The sequence below is a fragment of the Cervus elaphus genome, chromosome 9 (genome assembly GCF_910594005.1).
Source record: "Cervus elaphus chromosome 9, mCerEla1.1, whole genome shotgun sequence".
NCBI classification, from domain to species: Eukaryota; Metazoa; Chordata; class Mammalia; order Artiodactyla; family Cervidae; genus Cervus; species Cervus elaphus.
The window spans coordinates 105,008,642-105,027,919 of NC_057823.1; positions in this window are offsets into that span (position 1 = coordinate 105,008,642).

Sequence of the window (19,278 nt, forward strand, 5' to 3'; positions counted from 1 at the left end):
GACTGTATAAATTAACTTTTGTCCAGATAGCTAATCAGTTATCCCCAGTACATCCTGCTATTAAACACTGCTTATTTGGGAGGTTGGCTTAAATTTATCAGAGTAAAATTTTTTATAGTGAACAAGTTACTGCCTCCAAAGTAAAACACTTTGGACTTTTAGGGAACCAGAAGAACCACTTGCATCATAATCACACAAGTATTGCAGGGTCTTGTGGCTACAGAAGAACTCCCCTTCCTCCTAGCATCAGTCAAAGCTTCATTTTCTATGACCTGCGTCCGTCACTCTTTTGACTTTACACAAATGAATCACTTGACGCAATAGTCACTCAACTGATGAACAGCCTTTAAAGAAACCGGTAAAGCCGTCTCTATTCGTGAGACGGCTACCTTGCTGTAGACTATTAGTTACATGCTACCTTGCATGTGAAAGCATTTGACAATGTCTATCAAACTGTAAAATGTGTATATTTTTATCCAGAAATTAATCTATTGGGATACATCCTTCAGATAGACACCTCTCTGTGTGCACTGCTGTAGAGACAACGATGTCCCCTGGAACACTGTTAGCAATGGCAATAATCTAAATAGAAACAAACAATGTCAGTTAGTGAGGAACTATTGAATTTTGCAAGTATATAGCACTGTGCAGCTACTAGAGGAGAATGAGGTGTCCCAGGGTATGAGGACAGTGAAAGGTCTCCAAGGAGTGTTTCTAAGTTGAGAATATAAACAGCCAAAGATTGAGAGTACTCCCTTTTATGTACATTGTGACATATGTGTTCATGTGTGTCTCTGTCTATATATCAGTTCAGTTCAGTTCAGTTCAGTCGCTCAGTCGTGTCTGACTCTTTGCGACCCCATGGACTGCAGCACGCCAGGTCTCCCTTTCCATCACCAGCTCCTGGGGTTTACTCAAACTCATGTCCATCAAGTCAGTGATGCCATCCAGCCATCTCATCCTCTGTCTCCCCCTTCTCCTCCTGACCCCAATCCCTCCCAGCATCAGGGTCTTTTCCAATGAGTCAACTCTTCGCATGAGGTGTCCAAAGTACTGGAGTCTGAGCTTCAGCATCAATCCTTCCAATGAACATTCAGAAGTGATTTCCTTTAGGATGGACTAGTTGGATCTCCTTGCAGTCCAAGGGACTCTCAAGAGTCTTCTCCAACACCACAGTTCAAAAGCATCAATTCTTTGGCGTTCAGCCTTCTTTATAGTCCAACTCTCACATCCATACATGACTAGTGGAAAAACCATAGCCTTGACTAGATGGACCTTTGTTGACAAAGTAATGTCTCTGCTTTTAAATAAGCTGCCTATGTTAGTCATAACTTTCCTTCCAAGGAGCAAGCGTCTTTTAATTTCATGGCTGCAGTAACCATCTGCTGTGACTTTGGAGCCCCCCCAAAATAAACATATCCATTTAAGATGATTAAAAATTTTAAATGCCCAACACTGAACTCCAGATTTTTCTTACTACAACCTCCTCCCCATATTTCCCCATTTCACTAAGTAGAAATGTCATTTTCTCAGTTGCTCAGGCAAATACACTGTTTTCATCTTTGACTTTTTCTCGTATCCCATGTCTTACACTATATAGAACTATTATTATTGTACAAAGGCATGAATATGATATTTTCCTTCACATGTTGAGATTATTTACAGTATTTTCAATTCCAAAATATTCATGATAGCAATGTAGCATGATTATTAATCACACGTGGAAAGATCTCTGACCAATAAATACAGAGTTTTATGGCTTCCCTGGTGGCTCAGTTGGTAAAGAATCTGCCTGCAATGCAGGAGACGCAGGTTCATTCTCCAGGTTGGGAAGATCCCCTGTAGAAGGAAATGGCAACCCACCCTAGTATTCTTGCCTGGGAAATCCCATGGACAGAGGAGCCTGGTGGGCTGCAGTTCATGGAATTGCAAGAGTTGAATGTGATTTAGTGACAAAACCACCGCCCTAGGTTTATAATTTTCATCCACATCAACTATATTGGTACATAAAGTATAGTTAGTACTAAGTGTAGCTTGACAATTGTTCATACCATGCAAATACAGGGATGATTTTTTTAGAGAGGGGGAATAATCTTTGGGTGGTATGTGAATGTTTTTTTATTTATAATAACAAACCCTTTTTCCTTATCCTCATATACAAAGAAAAAATATTAAAAGAGATAAGAGTTTATCTCCTATTGAGTCTAATTCCCGTAAGGTCTAATATTCATAAGTTTTCTAAATCAGACTCTCTGAAAATAGCATTAACTTTTCCAGGATAGAAGCAATGTGTAAAAATAAGTAGGAAGAAATAAAGAAAAATCTGATGAAATGGTTATCAGAACATTCAGGTGGTTGATCAATTTGTCTTAGTCCCAAAGGGACTGAACTGAAAACCAGTCAGAGTGTTCTCTGCTTTCACTCCTCTCTCCACTCTCTATCTCTCTCTCTTTATCCTCTGTCTCTCTCCTTTCTCTCTCACACACCTATGTACGCCTATTTCCTTCATATTTGAAAGCTAGGAGCCTGTGAACAACTTTGTTAAGAATTTCCTCGCTTTCACATGGAGACTTGCTGAACAGAAATGTATCACTAAAAATTTAAATCCCACCAGTACCCCTGAAAATATGACTCACTTAATTTGGACCATTTAAATCGCAAGGCACAACGTGGTTCCAGGCAAGTAATTACATAGACAGCTGAAGGAGCAAGTTACAGGGAAGGAGGCTAGAAGAAGCATTTCCAGAATTCCCTGACATGAAGCTTCCAAAAATCACCTAGTAGCCAGCTGAGGAACCCAGCAGCTGCACACCTATTAGCTATTTTCATGTAAATTATGAATCCAGCAGGCAAGTCAAAAAACAGTGACAAACCCTTAAGCTCAAATTATAGTCACTAATCAAAGGCTTGTCTTCACCTGTGCTCAGTGGGGACTGTGCTTTATTCTTTTATTGGTCCTTACTTTCAGGCTAACAGAGCACAATTAACCAGGAAGAAGTGTGAATAACCAAAGAAAACCACCAAACAGTAAGTTATTCGGGAAAACGCCATGCCAATGTATTTTATTCTTGGTTCCTCTATAGCAGATGATTGTATACCATTTTTATGAAGAAGAAGAAGGCTGTACAGTGTTCGGCTCACCTTGCTTCACACCCCTGCCTTTTCTCATGCCTCTGTTTACCCTCCTTGAATTTTCTTTGCTGGCTTTTGTCCCTCTGAACCAAGTGAGGGTGAAAAAATCCCTCATGGGTCTTCTCTTTCCCTCCTCTCCTTCTTCCTGTGGTGAATATCAGCACTCCACTTGTTGCAGTTTCCATCTCCAGAAATCACGCGCATATCTACGCATCTAAATACAGACTCCTGTAAGAACTGCTCTCAGTTCCACCAAAATATGTTCCAGGTATCTCAAACTTCACATGCTCGATCTCTAACTCACTTTTTAAAGACCCTGTTGTTCACGTGTTTTCCAGTCTCGGTTAGAGCCCTCACATAGTTCTCTAGAGGACTTAAACGGTAAAGAACCTGCGAAATGCAGGAGACCAGGTTTTGATCCCTGGGTGGGGAAGATCCCCTGGAGGAGGGCATGGCAACCCACTCCAGTCTTCTTGCCTGGAGAATCCCGTGGACAGAGGGGCCTGGCGGGCTACAGTCCATGGGGTTGCAAAGAGCCAGACACGACTGAACAACTAACACACACACACACACATAGTCCTCTAGATTCTTCAGAGCTACAATCACAGATCTGCCTTCTATTTATTCTGCCCCTCAAACTAAATTAATCACCAAATACTGTTGCTCTGACTATATCTCCCTTAACCATCAGCTCCCTGCTGTAACCGGCATTATCTTTCAGCTGGAGTATAAAATCATTATAATTGTCCAAATTCTGCCCACCACACGGGGATTTGAGGGTGAGGAACAATCCAAGTGAGTGGCAGAGGGTTCTTCATGGTGGGTGGCCTTCTAGGAGGGGAAAAGGTCAAAGTCTTTTGGGGAAAAGAATGATCCAAAGGCCTTGAAATTGGGATACGGACAATCTAAAGGCAAAAAGCAGAAACTAAACATTTGAATTTGGGGGCACAGGTATAGAACAAGCCAGGGAGTCCTTTGCAAACGCACTAAACTACCTAGGGGCATCCATGGCCTGCTTTTATCAGTCATTTGGGGAACTCATATGTACAGCGAGCTGACCACAGCCAAGAAAAACACCGGTAAGTAATTTCACTGTGCTCATTCTCTCTCCTCAAATCCCTTCTTCCTAGTTCTGCTGGCATCAGCTTCTTGAAATCTGACTGCAGCTTTGCCGTTCCTTTCCTTGATGGGTCCCCTATGTATGTAGAATAAAATCCGAACTGCTCCTTCTAGCGTTCAAGTCCTTCTCAAATCAGACTCTGTGGGTCTTTTTCACTAATCTCCTGTCACTGTGAATGCCTCCATGATGATGAGACATCCTGGGAAATGTGATAACAGACAAAAGGGTGTTTTCACGTAAATGGTGGGGCAAGGTCTTTCATGCTTTTTCAGTATTTCATCAAAATTAGAAAGCTCTTCCATAAGACAGTGTATGAGCACTAAAAGCCTGTCATTTCAGTTACTAGTTCTTAGCTAAAACATGATGGAGAAAGGCCCTAGATAACCCCGTCTTCCAGGCCTTCAGAAAATAGTTATGTCTCCTACTCACCAGTGTGACATTTGTACAAAATGGAATGTGTTGGAATCAAAATCTGGTCTTTAGTCATCGTCTATTTGATGTAAAACATACTCTTCACCCAAGTATTCAAGCTTACTTCTTAATCTCTGTCACTTTAAAAATACCAGATAACATCTTTTTCATCAGTAGCATTCATTTTAACTGTTTTCTTCTCATAGTTCCCCTGAAACGTCTCAAATTTCTTTTATTAAGACCCTCTAGGCCTTGCTGTAATATGTAATAAGGGTATATTTACATCACACTCCCACTGAACAAATCAGTACAACATAAGTATATTATTCCAAAAACTTTCTCAGAGTCTGGCTCCTTGGCTAAAAACCATGTGTATCACAGTTTTTACAAAAACACATACCACTTCCTCAATAGAATAGGGTGGCTCCATCTGTGTGGTTCTATTCAACTATTGTACAGCATGCGAACACATATTTATGAATCATTTGTCCAACAGACCTTATTGGATCCTTAACACCTGCTGTGTAAAACATATCTCCAGGCACATGATGAAAATATTTCAGAACTCATGAGAAGCCAAAACAAAGCAGCTCTTTTTAAGTTTGACATAGCAAAAAAAATAATTGATTTAAAACATATTCCTGAGCTGGACTTGAAAAAAATCAAGGACCACTTTCAAAAGATAATAGTGAATAGACTCGAAGACTCAGAGAGGCAACTATTAATGCCAGGCAGGCCTCAGAGGACCACCAGAGTCTGTCTGCTTCAGAGTAACCATCCCGTTCAAGCTTCCTTTTTCTTCTGTCATCTGCCTTCTATTCGTTTGTAAACCCACGCTTGTACTTTCAAGGAAGCCCTGCGTTTTTTGCCTTTTGCCTTTGCTCTCCCTTCAGCTCACTGTTTGTTCTAAAAGAATGCAGGCTGTACATAATATCCAAGGGCAGTGTTAATACTAATCATGCTAAAGTCGCAGTTTCACACTGTTTCGGTTACGAGGAGATTGCTGGTCCGAATAGCATCTACACACCCAGCTGTCTCATGACCTGAGTTGTTTCGGTTCGTCCACGTCTCCTGCTCTTCTCACTCTAGCGTTACCCACTCGATGCTGGAATAGCTAATCATTTCACAGACAGCTATCTGACTGATTCATAAGAGAGTACTAAACCACTGGGTGGCTTGCTATTTCCCCCTGCATTTTCCCCTGCATTGATCAAGTAATCCTGAATCACCATGCCACAGCCTTCTCTCTCACCTATCGACTTCGCGCTCATTTTCTCCTCTACAGACTCTATTTCATTTCCTCTTTATCTGACTCAGCCTCGTTTTCACTTTATCATAGGTAGCAAGTCAATTTCCAGTCACGGGGTTATCAGTAAAGATTATCAGGGTGGACATCTGTCTCCTGCACCAAAAAAAATAAAAGAGGGAGAAATCGCTGAATGGCTAGATGTGTAGGGACATATCACACACGTACAATACACTCTCATAATAAACACACACAGACACAAGTACATGTACTACCAGCCAAACAGAAATGTCACCTGTCACTCTGGGCCCCTGCTAGCTATTTCAGTTTGAATACCAGTGGCCTGCAGGTTAAAGGATGAAGAATAAGAAGAAGGAAAAGTAATAAAAAGTTCTTCTGACAACAGAGATTTTACCACTAACAATGGTGTGATCACTAGATACATAGAATAATAAAAGCTTAATTCTGATTACTCTCCACAGAGAAGATACTTGAAACATTTTAAACATCTGGGATGCTGTATTTTTTAAGGAAAACAAACAAACAAACTCTTGTTATTTCAAACTTAAACTAGTTTGATACTGCTGAAAATTCTTTAGAAGAGTTTACAGCAAGTGTATGAAATGGAGACAGGGTAACATGATACCCCAGCTTTAAAAACTGTGTTTGTATATAGTCCAGGCACTTAATATGCCAGCAAATCTGGAAGATTCAGCAGGGGCCACAGGACTGGAAAAGGTCGGTTTTCATTCCAGTCCCAAAGAAAGGTGATGCCAAAGAATGTTCAAACTACCACACAATTGTACTCATTTCACATGCTAACAAAGTAATGCTCAAAATTCTCCAAGTCAGGCTTCAACAGTATGGGAACCATGAACTTTCAGATGTTCAAGCTGGATTTAGAAAAGGCAGAGGAACCAGAAATCAAATTGCCCACATCTGTTGGATCACTGAAAAAGCAAGAGAGTTCCAGAAAAACATCTACTTCTGCTTTATTGACTATGCCAAAGTCTTTGACTATGTGAATCACTACTACAAACTGTGGAAAATTCTTAAATAAATGGGAATACCAGACCACCTGACCTGTCTCCTGTGAAATCTGTATGCTGGTCAATAAGCAACAGTTAGAACTGGACATGGAACAACAGACTGGTACCAAATCAAGAAAGGAGTACATCAAGGCTGTATATTGTCACCCTGTTTATTTAACTTATATGCAGAGTACGTCATGAGAAACGTTGAACTGGATGAAGCACAAGCTGGAATCAAGATTGCTGGGAGAAATATCAGTAACCTCAGATATGCAGATGACACCACCTTTATGGCAGAAAGCGAAGAAGAACTAAAAAGCCTCTTTTTGAAAGTGAAAGAGGAGAGTGAAAAAGTTGGCTTAAAACTCAACATTCCTCTAATAATGAGTGATGTTGAGCACCTTTTCATGTGTTTGTTAGCCATCTGTATGTCTTCTTTGGAGAAATGTCTGTTTAGTTCTTTGGCCCATTTTTTGATTGGGTCATTTATTTTTCTGGAATTGAGCTTCAGGAGTTGCTTGTATATTTTTGAGATTAATCCTTTGTCTGTTTCTTCATTTGCTATTATTTTCTCCCAATCTGACGGCTGTCTTTTCACCTTACTTATAGTTTCCTTTGTAGTGCAAAAGCTTTTAAGTTTCATTAGATCCCATTTGTTTAGTTTTGCTTTTATTTCCAATATTCTGGGAGGTGGGTCATAGAGGATCTTGCTGTGATTTATGTCGGAGAGTGTTTTGCCTATGTTCTCCTCTAGGAGTTTTATAGTTTCTGGTCTTACATTTAGATCTTTAATCCATTTATGAGGTACCATTACACGCCAGTCAGGATGGCTGCTATCCAAAAGACTACAAGCAATAAATGCTGGAGAGGGTGTGGAGAAAAGGGAACCCTCTTACACTGTTGGTGGGAATGCAAACTAGTACAGCCACTATGGAAAACAGTGTGGAGATTCCTTAAAAAACTGGAAATAGAACTGCCATATGACCCAGCAATCCCATTTTTGGGCATACACACTGAGGAAACCAGATCTGAAAGAGACACGTGCACCCCAATGTTCATTGCAGCACTGTTTATAATAGCCAGGACATGGAAGCAACCTAGATGCCCATCAGCAGATGAATGGATAAGGAAGCTGTGGTACATATACACCATGGAATATTACTCAGTTGTCAAAAAGAATTCATGTGAATCAGTCCTAATGAGATGGATGAAACTGGAGCCCATTATACAGAGTGAAGTAAGCCAGAAAGATAAAGAACATTACAGCATACTAACACATATATATGGAATTTAGAAAGATGGTAATGATAACCCTATATGCAAAACAGAAAAAGAGACACAGAAATACAGAACAGACTTTTGAACTCTGTGGGAGAATGTGAGGGTGGGATGTTTCAAAAGAACAGCATGTATACTATCTATGGTGAAACAGATCACCAGCCCAGGTGGGATGCATGAGACAAGTGCTCGGGCCTGGTGCACTGGGAAGACCCAGAGGAATCAGGTGGAGAGGGAGGTGGGAGGGGGGATCGGGATGGGGAATACGTGTAAATCTATGGCTGATTCATATCAATGTATGACAAAACCCACTGAAATGTTGTGAAGTAATTAGCCTCCAACTAATAAAAAAATTAAAAAAAAAAAAAAAAAAAAAACTCAACATTCAGAAAACGAAGATCATGGCATCTGGTCCCATCACTTCATGGCAAATAAATGGGAAAACGGTGGAAACAGTGACAGATTTTACTTTTTTGGGCTCCAAAATCACTGTAGATGGTGACTGCAGTCATGAAATCAAAAGACACTTGCTCCTTGGAAGAAAACTTATGACCAACCTAGACAGCATATTAAAAAGCAGAGACGTTACTTTGCCAACAAAGGTCCATCTAGTCAAACCTATGGTTTTTCCAGTAGTCATGTATGGATATGAGAGTTGGACTATAAACAAAGCTGAGCACCGAAGAATTGATGCTTTTGAACTGTGGTGTTGGAGAAGGCTCTTGAGAGTCCCTTGGGCTGCAAGGAGATCCAACCAGTCCATCCTAAAGAAAATCAGTCCTGAGTGTTCATTGGAAGGACTGATGCTGAAGCTGAAACTCCAACACTTTAGCCACCTGATGAGAAGAACTGAATCATTGGAAAAGACCCTGATGCTGGGAGGGATTGGGGGCAGGAGGAGAAGGGGATGACAGGATGAGGTGGCTGGGTGGCATCACCAATGGTCATGAGTTTGAGTTTGAGTAAGCTCCAGGAGTTGGTGATAGACAGGGAGGCCTAGCGTGCTGCAGTCCATGGGGTCGCAAAGAGTCAGACACGACTGAGCGACTGAACTGAACTGAACTGAACTGAAGTAAGACAGTTTTGATCATCACAACTTGGCAGTGCTACTGGCCTGCAGTGGGTAGAGGTGGGATGTTGCTATGCATGCTCCCATATACTAGCCAGCCCTTTTCCCTGCAGCAAAATATTATCTGGACCCAGAGATCAGTAGTGCCAAAAATAAGGAACTGCTCTATTGAGGGAATCCTCAAGGCCCAAGGGACTACTGGCACTTCAAAATGAAGTGCCATTTATTGGCACTTCATTTATTTTATTGGAAAATAAAAGTCCACAGAACTATGTTTATGGTAAGATGAGTTCTGAGCTACCAGTTTTTACTTCGGGCAGAAAGATACTCTAAAACTTTGGTTGGAAGAGATATGAGAGGTTATCCAGTTCAGACATCACTTAACAGAAAGTAAGACCCTGTGGTGCAGCGGGAAGGCATGCCGCACGCTCCCCCGCTGTGGGCACACACCTGGCTGGCAGAGGTGGCACAGGAAAGTCAGATGGACTTCAGTGGCCAGTAGCCCTCAAAGCCCCCGGGAGCCATTGGCAATGGTCAGTGTAATCAGAATAAGCTTAATCTGGACAGCACAGAGCAGGAAGGAATATTTCTGAGGTTAATAGCATGATTAGGGAAAACGGGTGAATGCTACTTTATTCATCAGTTATTGTACAGAATCGAGGTAAACCTTGGAGCTTAAAAGTGATAAACCTAGGGGAAGACAGCCTACACAAATTTTATACCTTTAGTAAAATTTTGACATTCGTTACTCTAGAGAGGAAGTCGATGGATATGAGTTTGAGTAAACTCCGGGAGTTGGTGATGGACAGGGAGGCCTGGCATGCTGCGGTCCATGGGCTTGCAAAGAGTCGGACATGACTGAGCCACTGAGCTGAACTGAGAGAGGAAGTTTAAATTTTAAAAATCAGTAGCTTCCAAAGATTTTCTTTTCTTTTTTTTTACAAATTTATGGAAGAGAAATTCAGAGCTGGATTGTGAAGGAAACTGAGCTGTTTGGGAGCTGGAGTGGGCAGAGTTGTGCTGGGTCTTACCGTTTGGGACAAGAAAGAAAAAGGAGTGTTTGGAACATGCCAGGCAGTTCACAGAAACGTTGAAAAGGATGAAGAATCAGGCTACAGGCTACTTTTTTGGAAACAGCTCAAAAATCATGCTTACAAACTGCTTGGATAAGGATTCTAGCCAAACACCAATCAGCCCAGCTGCCACTCTGACCCCAGGAGCCCGGCTTTGTGGTCACTGCATCAGTCACGATGCAGAGGCTGTTTATCATCCACAGCGCTTGCCCGTCACAGGCAGCTCCACTCTGCATTGTCTCCACGCAGGGACCCAGGCTGATAGAAGTCAATATCTGGAATTTTACCATTCACTCTGGCAGAGGGAACTAGCTCTAGAGAGTCTCTTGCCAGCTGCTTTAAACACCCGAGCCAGAAGTCAGACTCTCATTTCTGCTCTTAAGACTAGTCACCTATCCTCTACCCAACGACAAGGAAGTCAGCAAGAGTGATCCTACTGTGTGTCCCCAAAGGGGAGCAATAATGACCTCAGCAAGCACGTCTACTACTGCCCTGGTGCCACTGTGTCCCTGGAATCCCACTCAGCCTGCACCGGTAGTCACCATCCATGAGAAGGAGCAGGCTCTCAGTCTGTTTTGACCTGTGACGGTACCTCCTGGATCCAGGTCAGACATAAATGAGTCTGCTTAGCAGGGCTCAGTTCAGTCGTCTGTGCTTGTAGTATTTTCAACTCCTATGAACTCGAAGAGTCGCCCCTTCAAAATTCCTAAAGTGGGGAGATTCCTAAACTTAAAAATTCCATAAACAGCTATATGCTGGATGTCTGCAAAGTGTAGTAAATTAGGTCCCCAGGAAGGTGACAAAAGTCACTTTAGTGTTCCTCGTCGCGTGTGACCCTTCAGGCTCCTATGAAGCACTATCCCAGTGGGTCACATCAGTCAGCCCTAGCAGGCTTTCCTGGGCCGCCAGTCAAAGGTGCCCAGCAACGGCCACAAATATGGAGAAATTAAGTTGCATTGGAAGGAATCATTGGCTTTAAGAACACTGAAAAAAATAGAGGAAAAAAGTGCCTAAAGTGACTGTGTCAACTTAACATTGGTTCTCCTAAGAGCAGAGCACACGAGAGAGAGCTTAGAGCAAGATGAGAAAATGGTAAAAGACCAGTTTATATTCGTGGAGGTGATCTCTGCAAGAGCCACAGGCAGTCAGCAATTGGCGCCTCGGCACCAGCCAGGAATATTGAAAGCTGCCTGGAAGATGTGCTAAATTGTACTCCTTGAATACCCAGAAGCAGCCATTCCTGTCATCAATCTGTTCCTTTTCTTTCTTGACTCTACTTTTTCCATGGAAAAGACAAAGCAAAACTTAAGAAATGAAAAGCCAAAAATGTAGAAGTCTATTAGAATAACTCAGGCAGCAAATTACATATGGTCAGATACTTCATTTTGCCTAAACTGTGAATGGATTTTGTCTCTGAAGTTTCTGACTGAAAGGAGTTATTCTAATTACAGAACTTACCAACAGTAGCAAGAAGGTTATATTTTATTATATGAAACATTCAAGGGTACATATGGTCTTATAATACTCTTATACCTGACATTTAACTGTAGTTATCCTTTTTATTCAAATATGGAATTAGTAGTCTTTTTAAACCCTGGGTTTCTTCCCACAGATATGCCTTTTGTCTTTTATACGCCAGTATGTGCATTAGAAAAATCCTACACACCTGAAATTCTCTCAATTTACCAAGCTGATAGCATGAAATTAAAAGATGCTTGCTCCTTGGAAGAAAACTTATGACCAACCTAGACAACGTATTAAAAAGCAGAGACATTACTTTTCCAACAAAGGTCTGTCTAGTCAAAGCTGTGGTTTTTCTGGTAGTCATGTATGGATGTGAGAGTTGGACTTGAAAGAAAGCTGAGTGCCAAAGAATTGACACTTTGAAACTGTGGTGTTGGAGAAGACTCTTGAGAGTCCCTTGGACTGCAAGGAGGTCCAACCAGTCCATCCTAAAGGAGATCAGTCCTGACTATTCATTGGAAGGACTGATGCTGAAGCTGAAACTCCAGTACTTTGGCCACCTGATAGGAAGAGCTGACTCATTGGAAAAAAAACCCTGATGCTGGGAGGGATTGAAGGCAGGAGGAGAAGGGGACAACAGAGGATAAGGTGGTTGGATGGCATCACCGACTCAATGGACGTGAGTTTGAGTAAACTCTGGGGGTTGGTGGTGGACAGGGAGGTCTGGCATGCTGCAGTCTATGGGGTCACAAAGAATCAGACACGACTGAGCGACTGAACTGAACTGAACTGACCAAGCTGATAGAAGTTTTGAGAATAACCATTTATTTTAAAGTATTTGTACTTATAAAAGAAGTGATTTAAATTAGAAAAAAAGAATTGCTTCCCATCATGAACACATATTTTCTCTTCATTCTAAGCATATACATGTGTGTGTGTGTGTGTGTGTACATAGAACATCCATATTGGGTAAAAAATTATACATGTATACATATTTTTATTTTTGACCCTGTATGGACTTATAGTGATTTATCATTTCATGTGCTGCGTGTACCACCCTGATCCTCCTTCAGGATTGAGGCACTGGTTTTCTCAGATGCTAGAAGTGTTGGCAGGTTGTGGAGCTCAGCTGAGACACCCTCAGGGAAATATCCTCTGTCAGAGAAGGCAGGCTTGCCAAAATCACACCTCTTTTCACACCCACCCACTAAGGAGCATCCACCTTCACTGCAGGAGGATGAAGGCCCAGCCGCATGACTCTAGCGCAGGACCTTTCTGAAGGGCCACCCCAGCCCCAGAGCTCCCTGCAGGGTCTGCTGAGACCTTTCAAGTGACCACACAAGGTTTGCATCATATCTGAACTCTATTTCCCTTCTGGTGTTTACCCTCGTGGCTGCCCTCTATTCCTACATAATTTCAAGATCCTTTCTCTGGGGAGCCTGACCTAAAACTACCTAAGTATTTTTGCATATCATTATAAACTTTCCCTTGGGCAATGTAATGAACTTTGCTTCAGTTTTCTCATCCGTTAAATGAAGAAAAATTTAAATTATCTCACAAAATTATTCTTACAGTGAAAAGTAGTAATACATTTAAAGTTTTTAGAACAGTGCCTGGCATGTAATAATGCTATTCAGTAAAATATTAGCTATTATATTCATTTTGATATCTGCTTAAATATCTTTCAAATGAATGAGACATATTGTACATAATAAATTTTTGAGTTTAGTTTAAACTCTTGTTTTAATATATATTCAGCAACAAGCTAGTTTATACATTATACTTTTTTCATTTGCAATCATTTTCTAAAATACATTTATGAAAGTAAAAGGAATGAGTCAAAACATAAATGCATTTAATAATAAAGTCTCTTTTACAATTACAGAATCAATACATGTCCATTATGGAATTTTCTTAAGTATGAAAAAGTAGAAATGGTTAAAAAAAAAATTGAAATTCTCTAATTTTCCCAATATGAAAATTGTAAAATATTTGGTTGCAGAATATCCTCATATCTTGATTGATCATGATCAATAACAGAAGATATTCTATTAATAATAAACAGTAGGAGGAAAACTTTGCATATTGAATATTCAAGTGTCTGTATTTCTTTTATAAACTTATAGACACTTCAGTTTAAATGTACAAGGACTAGTTCTGTAAATATTCACAAGAAAGACATCACCATGATTGCCTCCAGGGAGAGAATGTGAAAGCTCAGGAGGACTTACTTTTAACTATGTTCTCTATTAAATTATTTTTTGAATGTTATAATATGCTCATAGTAACATTTTTTTCAAACTAAACAATGACTTTAAAATGTTTTATAAATTTAAATTCAGGGGAAATATAATCAATAAAAGAGAAAAAAAATTTTTTTTGCTGTATCATATTATAGTTTTATTTTTGATTTGTTGAGGCAACTCCATACTACTTTCCATAATGACCATACCAGTTTACATTAACACTGACAGAATGTGATTTTTTCCTTTGCTCCTCATTCTTTTTTATTATTATTAATTTATTTTTTATTGAAGGGTAATTGCTTTACAGAATTTGCTGTTTTCTATCACACCTCAACATGAATCAGTCATAGGTATACACGTATCCCTTCACTTTTGAAGCTCCCTCCCATCTCCCTCTCCATCCCACCTCTCTAGGTTGATACGGAGTCCCTTTAAACCAAAATTGAAAAAGTAACATGTATCCCGTTGTTCGTTGCAGCACTATTTACAATAGCTAGAACATGGAAGCAACCTAGATGTCCATCAACAGATAAATGGATAAAGAAGTTGTGGTATATATACACAGTGGAATATCACTCAGCCATAAAAAGGGATGCATTTGAGTCAGTTCTAATGAGATGAATGCATCTAGAACCTATTATACAGAGTGAAGTGAGTCAAAAAGAGAAAGATAAATACTGTATTCTAACACATATATACAGAATCTAGAGAAATGGTACTGAAGAATTTACTAACAGGGTGACAATGGAAAAACAGATATACAGAACAGACTTATGGATTCAGGAGAGGGGAGGAGAGGGTGAGCTGTGTGGAGACCATAACATGGAAACTTACATCACCGTATGTGAAATAGACAGCCAGTGGGGATTCGCTGTGTGGCTCAGAAAAGAGAAAATAGGAAATTTTTGATGTTACAGTGCAATCAGAAACACATGGGAATGCCTATATCCCTGTTCTTGCCAAATTCTGTGTACAGAAGTGTTCAATCTTCACAGATTTTATAGGCAAACCATCCAATATCTTATTATTACTTTATCTTTCTTAGATAATGGAGCTGAACTATTTTAAAAATGCATATTAAGCAATTTAATTATTTGGTGAGCAGGACTTATGACCTTGGTGACATGAAGTGGCCAAAAAAAGAACTTTTCCCCCCAAAATAATTATAAAATTAGACAATATTATAAAAAACAACCCTTTCAGAACTCTGCAAATTGACCAAACAGCAAATAGAGAGATGCCAATTAATGAAGAATTTCTGGTCTCCAAGAAAGAATGGTGGAAGTCTGAGGCCTTCCTGTCTGGAGTTGCTCCCATCCCCTAACTAGACTTGCACAAAAGTAGATTTGAAATGATAGAAGAGAAATTCAACAAAGCTGAAAATAAATCAATAGAAATAATCCATTCTGAAGAACAGAAAGGAAAAGATTGACTAAATAAAACTCTCCATTGAACTGCGAGACATCAAACATACTAATAATATTTGTACAATGGATGTCCCAAAACAAAAGAAAAAGGTAGGAAAAAATAGTCAAAGAAGTAACGACCTATTAGATGACAAAAATTCATGAAAAGAATCAATAATCTCCAAAAACTCTAAGTAGAATAAACATAAGGAGAACGATATGTAGATATAACATAGTTTAAGTGCTAAAACCAAAATTTTCATCAATTTTTGCAATAATTACATTAAATGTGAATGAGTAAATACTCCAGTAAAAAGCATTTTGTTAAACTGAGTAAATATTAAGTCTCAACTTTGTTACCTGCAAGAGAAATACCTTAGTTTCTAAGGCACAAATAAGCTAAAAGGATGGAAAAACACATACCAGGCAAATAGATCTGTGAGACTGGTGTAGCTATAATAATACCATAACAAGTGAACATCAAGGCAAAGAACATTATTGGAAATAAAGGGGGCTATTTTATAATGATAAGGGGATATTAGAAAGAAAGAACTTATGTATGTACTTAAAACAGGGACCCAAATGTACATGAAACAAAAACTGACATATTGAAAGGAGAACTAGACAACTCAACAATCATATTTGGAGATTTCAGTACCACATTCTCAATAACTGACAATACTACTAAATATAAAATCAATAAATATATGGTAGATTTTAACAAGTAGAGCAATAATTTGAACAGCCATAGAACACTGCATCTGACAACAACAAAACATATAATCTTTTCCAGCACAAATGAAATGTTTTTTAGATTAGACCATATACTAGCCTATAAAACAATTCTCAGTGAATTTAATTGAATTGTGAATTATCTGTTCCTGCCTTTGACCCATTTGTCTAGTGTGATTATATACTGTTTATAATTTGAATAAATTCTCTATGTAATAATAATACTATATCCTCTCATATATGCTGCATTTTTTTTTCCAATTTGGCCTCATTATTTACTTTATGACATTTAAGAAGTTTTTTAATTTTAATATTACTCGGAACGACTAACATTTTCATTCACTAGTTCTAGCACTCATCTTCTTAGAAATTGCCTCCTACTTTAGAGAGCTTATAAAATTCTACTTTATTTCATTTTTTTCCCTTGCAAAACATTTTATTTAAATTTATTATTTAAATCTTTAATTCACCAGAATGTGTGAATGTTTGAATGACACATCTAAGTTTTCCCATAGTTAATCGATTTTTCCAAAACTTTTCCAAGTTTTTCCAATTCATTTCAGTAAACCTTTATTCATTCATTTCTGAGACCTTCTTTGTTAGGTAGTCTTTAAAAATTCCCAAATTATAAGGCTAAGTATAAAGTATGATTAATTCTCAACTAATTCATAAGTATAATGCTATTCTACTCATGGTCTCTTTGTGATATTTTTAGAAAATTTAATGAAATGATTGTAAATATTCACTGGAATCATAAATGAAATCTCTAAGTAAATTTTTGAAGTATTATTCAGGGAAGACAAACTCTTACAAAATTAAATAATACTTATCTGATGCAAAAAAGAAAAAAATATTATCAGTTTTATATACCTCTCTATATATATATAGACACCAGATGGCAGAGCACCTAAAAGGTATTCTGTTCGATAAACTGAACTATGACAACTACAACCAGATCAAACTAACATAACAAGAGGGGGACATGGAAGATAAAGCATCATACAGATGAACTTAAAGTATGAAACAGTAGATTTTTATTCCTAGAGAGTTGGAACAGCTATCAAGTAGAATAGCAGCCTGTCAAATAGTAAAAATGATCTGTCAGTGGGCAATCTTGGAGATCAAAGAGAGAATTATTGAATATCTTCAAAGCATGTCTACATATAGCTATTTTTCAGACACAGAATAAACATTTGCAAATTCAATAGGTAAGAAGGCACAAATTATTTACAGATTTAAATCCTGATTATACACCTTTGCAAGAAAAAGCTGAAATGGATCCAATACTTACATATTTGTTTTTTAAAAACTAAATTAATAGTAAGTAAGAGAAATAAAGAGAGAAAGACTATACATTGAATGGAAATCACTCAGTAGACATGATACGCAATTTGGTGCAATAGAGCCATACATTTTACTCACCATTTTTAGAATCTAAGACTATTAGTTTAGGTTCAGGATGAAAAATCTTTCTAAATTGATTATTTAAAAATTATCTTTTGGTAACAACAAAGGTCTACCATATAGCACAGGGAAATATATTCAATACCTTGTGATAAACCACAATGGAAAAGGATATAAAAATGAATGTATATGTATGTATAACTGAATCATTTTGCTGCACAGCAGAAACTAACAAATCATTGTAGAGTAACTCTATGTCAATTAAAAATAAATAAAAGTTACAGTCTTCCAAACGTATCACATCAAACATTGCGGGACATAAAACTAGAACTCATTTGTGGAAAACCTTTTGAATCACCTAATTGATGTCTTAAGTCTTTCAGATGCACATTCCTTAATTAAAACATAAAATGAAAACTGGAATTGTTTCAATTCATAAAAACTAATGTTATGAGAGGGAAAGGGGTGAGGATTCCTGCTGGCCTGCCAATCTCATTACAAGTTTTATCATAGCCCTTGAATTGATTAACATCAGTGCAATCAAGATCCACATTATGAGCATTTTCAATGGAAAGTTTTAAAATGCTGCTTCAGTTCTGTCTATAGTAGTTGAACTCAATAAATTTACCCTGAATGTGGTTTTGAAATTATCCTTTGGGTGAAATGGTTTGTTAAAGCAATGATGACAAAATCTGGTTAGTGCTAGGTCAGTTTCCCTAGCAAAAAAGATGACACCCATCAGTTGATATTCTCTTCTCCCATTACTCATTCTCATCCTGCCCAATGCCTCTTTCAGAGATCCTTTCTGCTATTTTGCTCTGGGTGTGTGTATATATATATATATATATGTATATATGTATATGTATATATGTATATGTGTGTATATACAAGGACATTACTTGAAATTCTCTCATTATTGGAGAATATATGTTTGCCTGTCAGACAAATTTAAGAATGCATTTAAAAATAAGAAATAATAAAAAATTGTTGACAGGGAAAAATATTTTTTTTAAACAGTGATGTCAGCATTCAGTTCAGTTCAGCTCAGTCATCAGTCGTGTCCAACTCTTTGCGACCCCATGAACTGCAGCACACCAGGCCTCCCTGTCCATCACCAACTCCCAGAGCTTGCTCAAACTCATGTCCATTGAGTCAGTGATGCCATCCAACCATCTCATCCTCTGTCGTCCCCTTCTCCTCCTGCCCCCAATCCCTCCCAGCATCAGGGTCTTTTCCAATGAGTCAGCTCTTCGCATCAGGTGGCCAAAGTATTGGAGTTTCAGCTTTAGCATCAGTACTTCAGATGAATAATCAGGACTGATCTCATTTAGGATGGACTGGTTCTATCTCCTTGCAGTCCAAGGGACTCTCAAGAGTCTTCTCCAACACCACTTCTTCAAAAGCATCAATTCTTCTTCACTCAGCTTTCTTTATAGTCCAACTCTCACATCCATACATGACAACTGGAAAAATCATAGCCTTGACTATCCAGGCCTTTGTTGGCAAAGTAATGTCTCTGCTTTTTAATATGCTAAGTTGTTCATAACTTTCCTTCCAAGGAGGAAGCCTCTTTTAATTTCATGGCTTCAGTCACCATCTGCAGTGATTTTGGAGTCCAAGAAAATAAAGTCTGTCACTGTTTCCACTCTTTCCCCATCTATTTGCC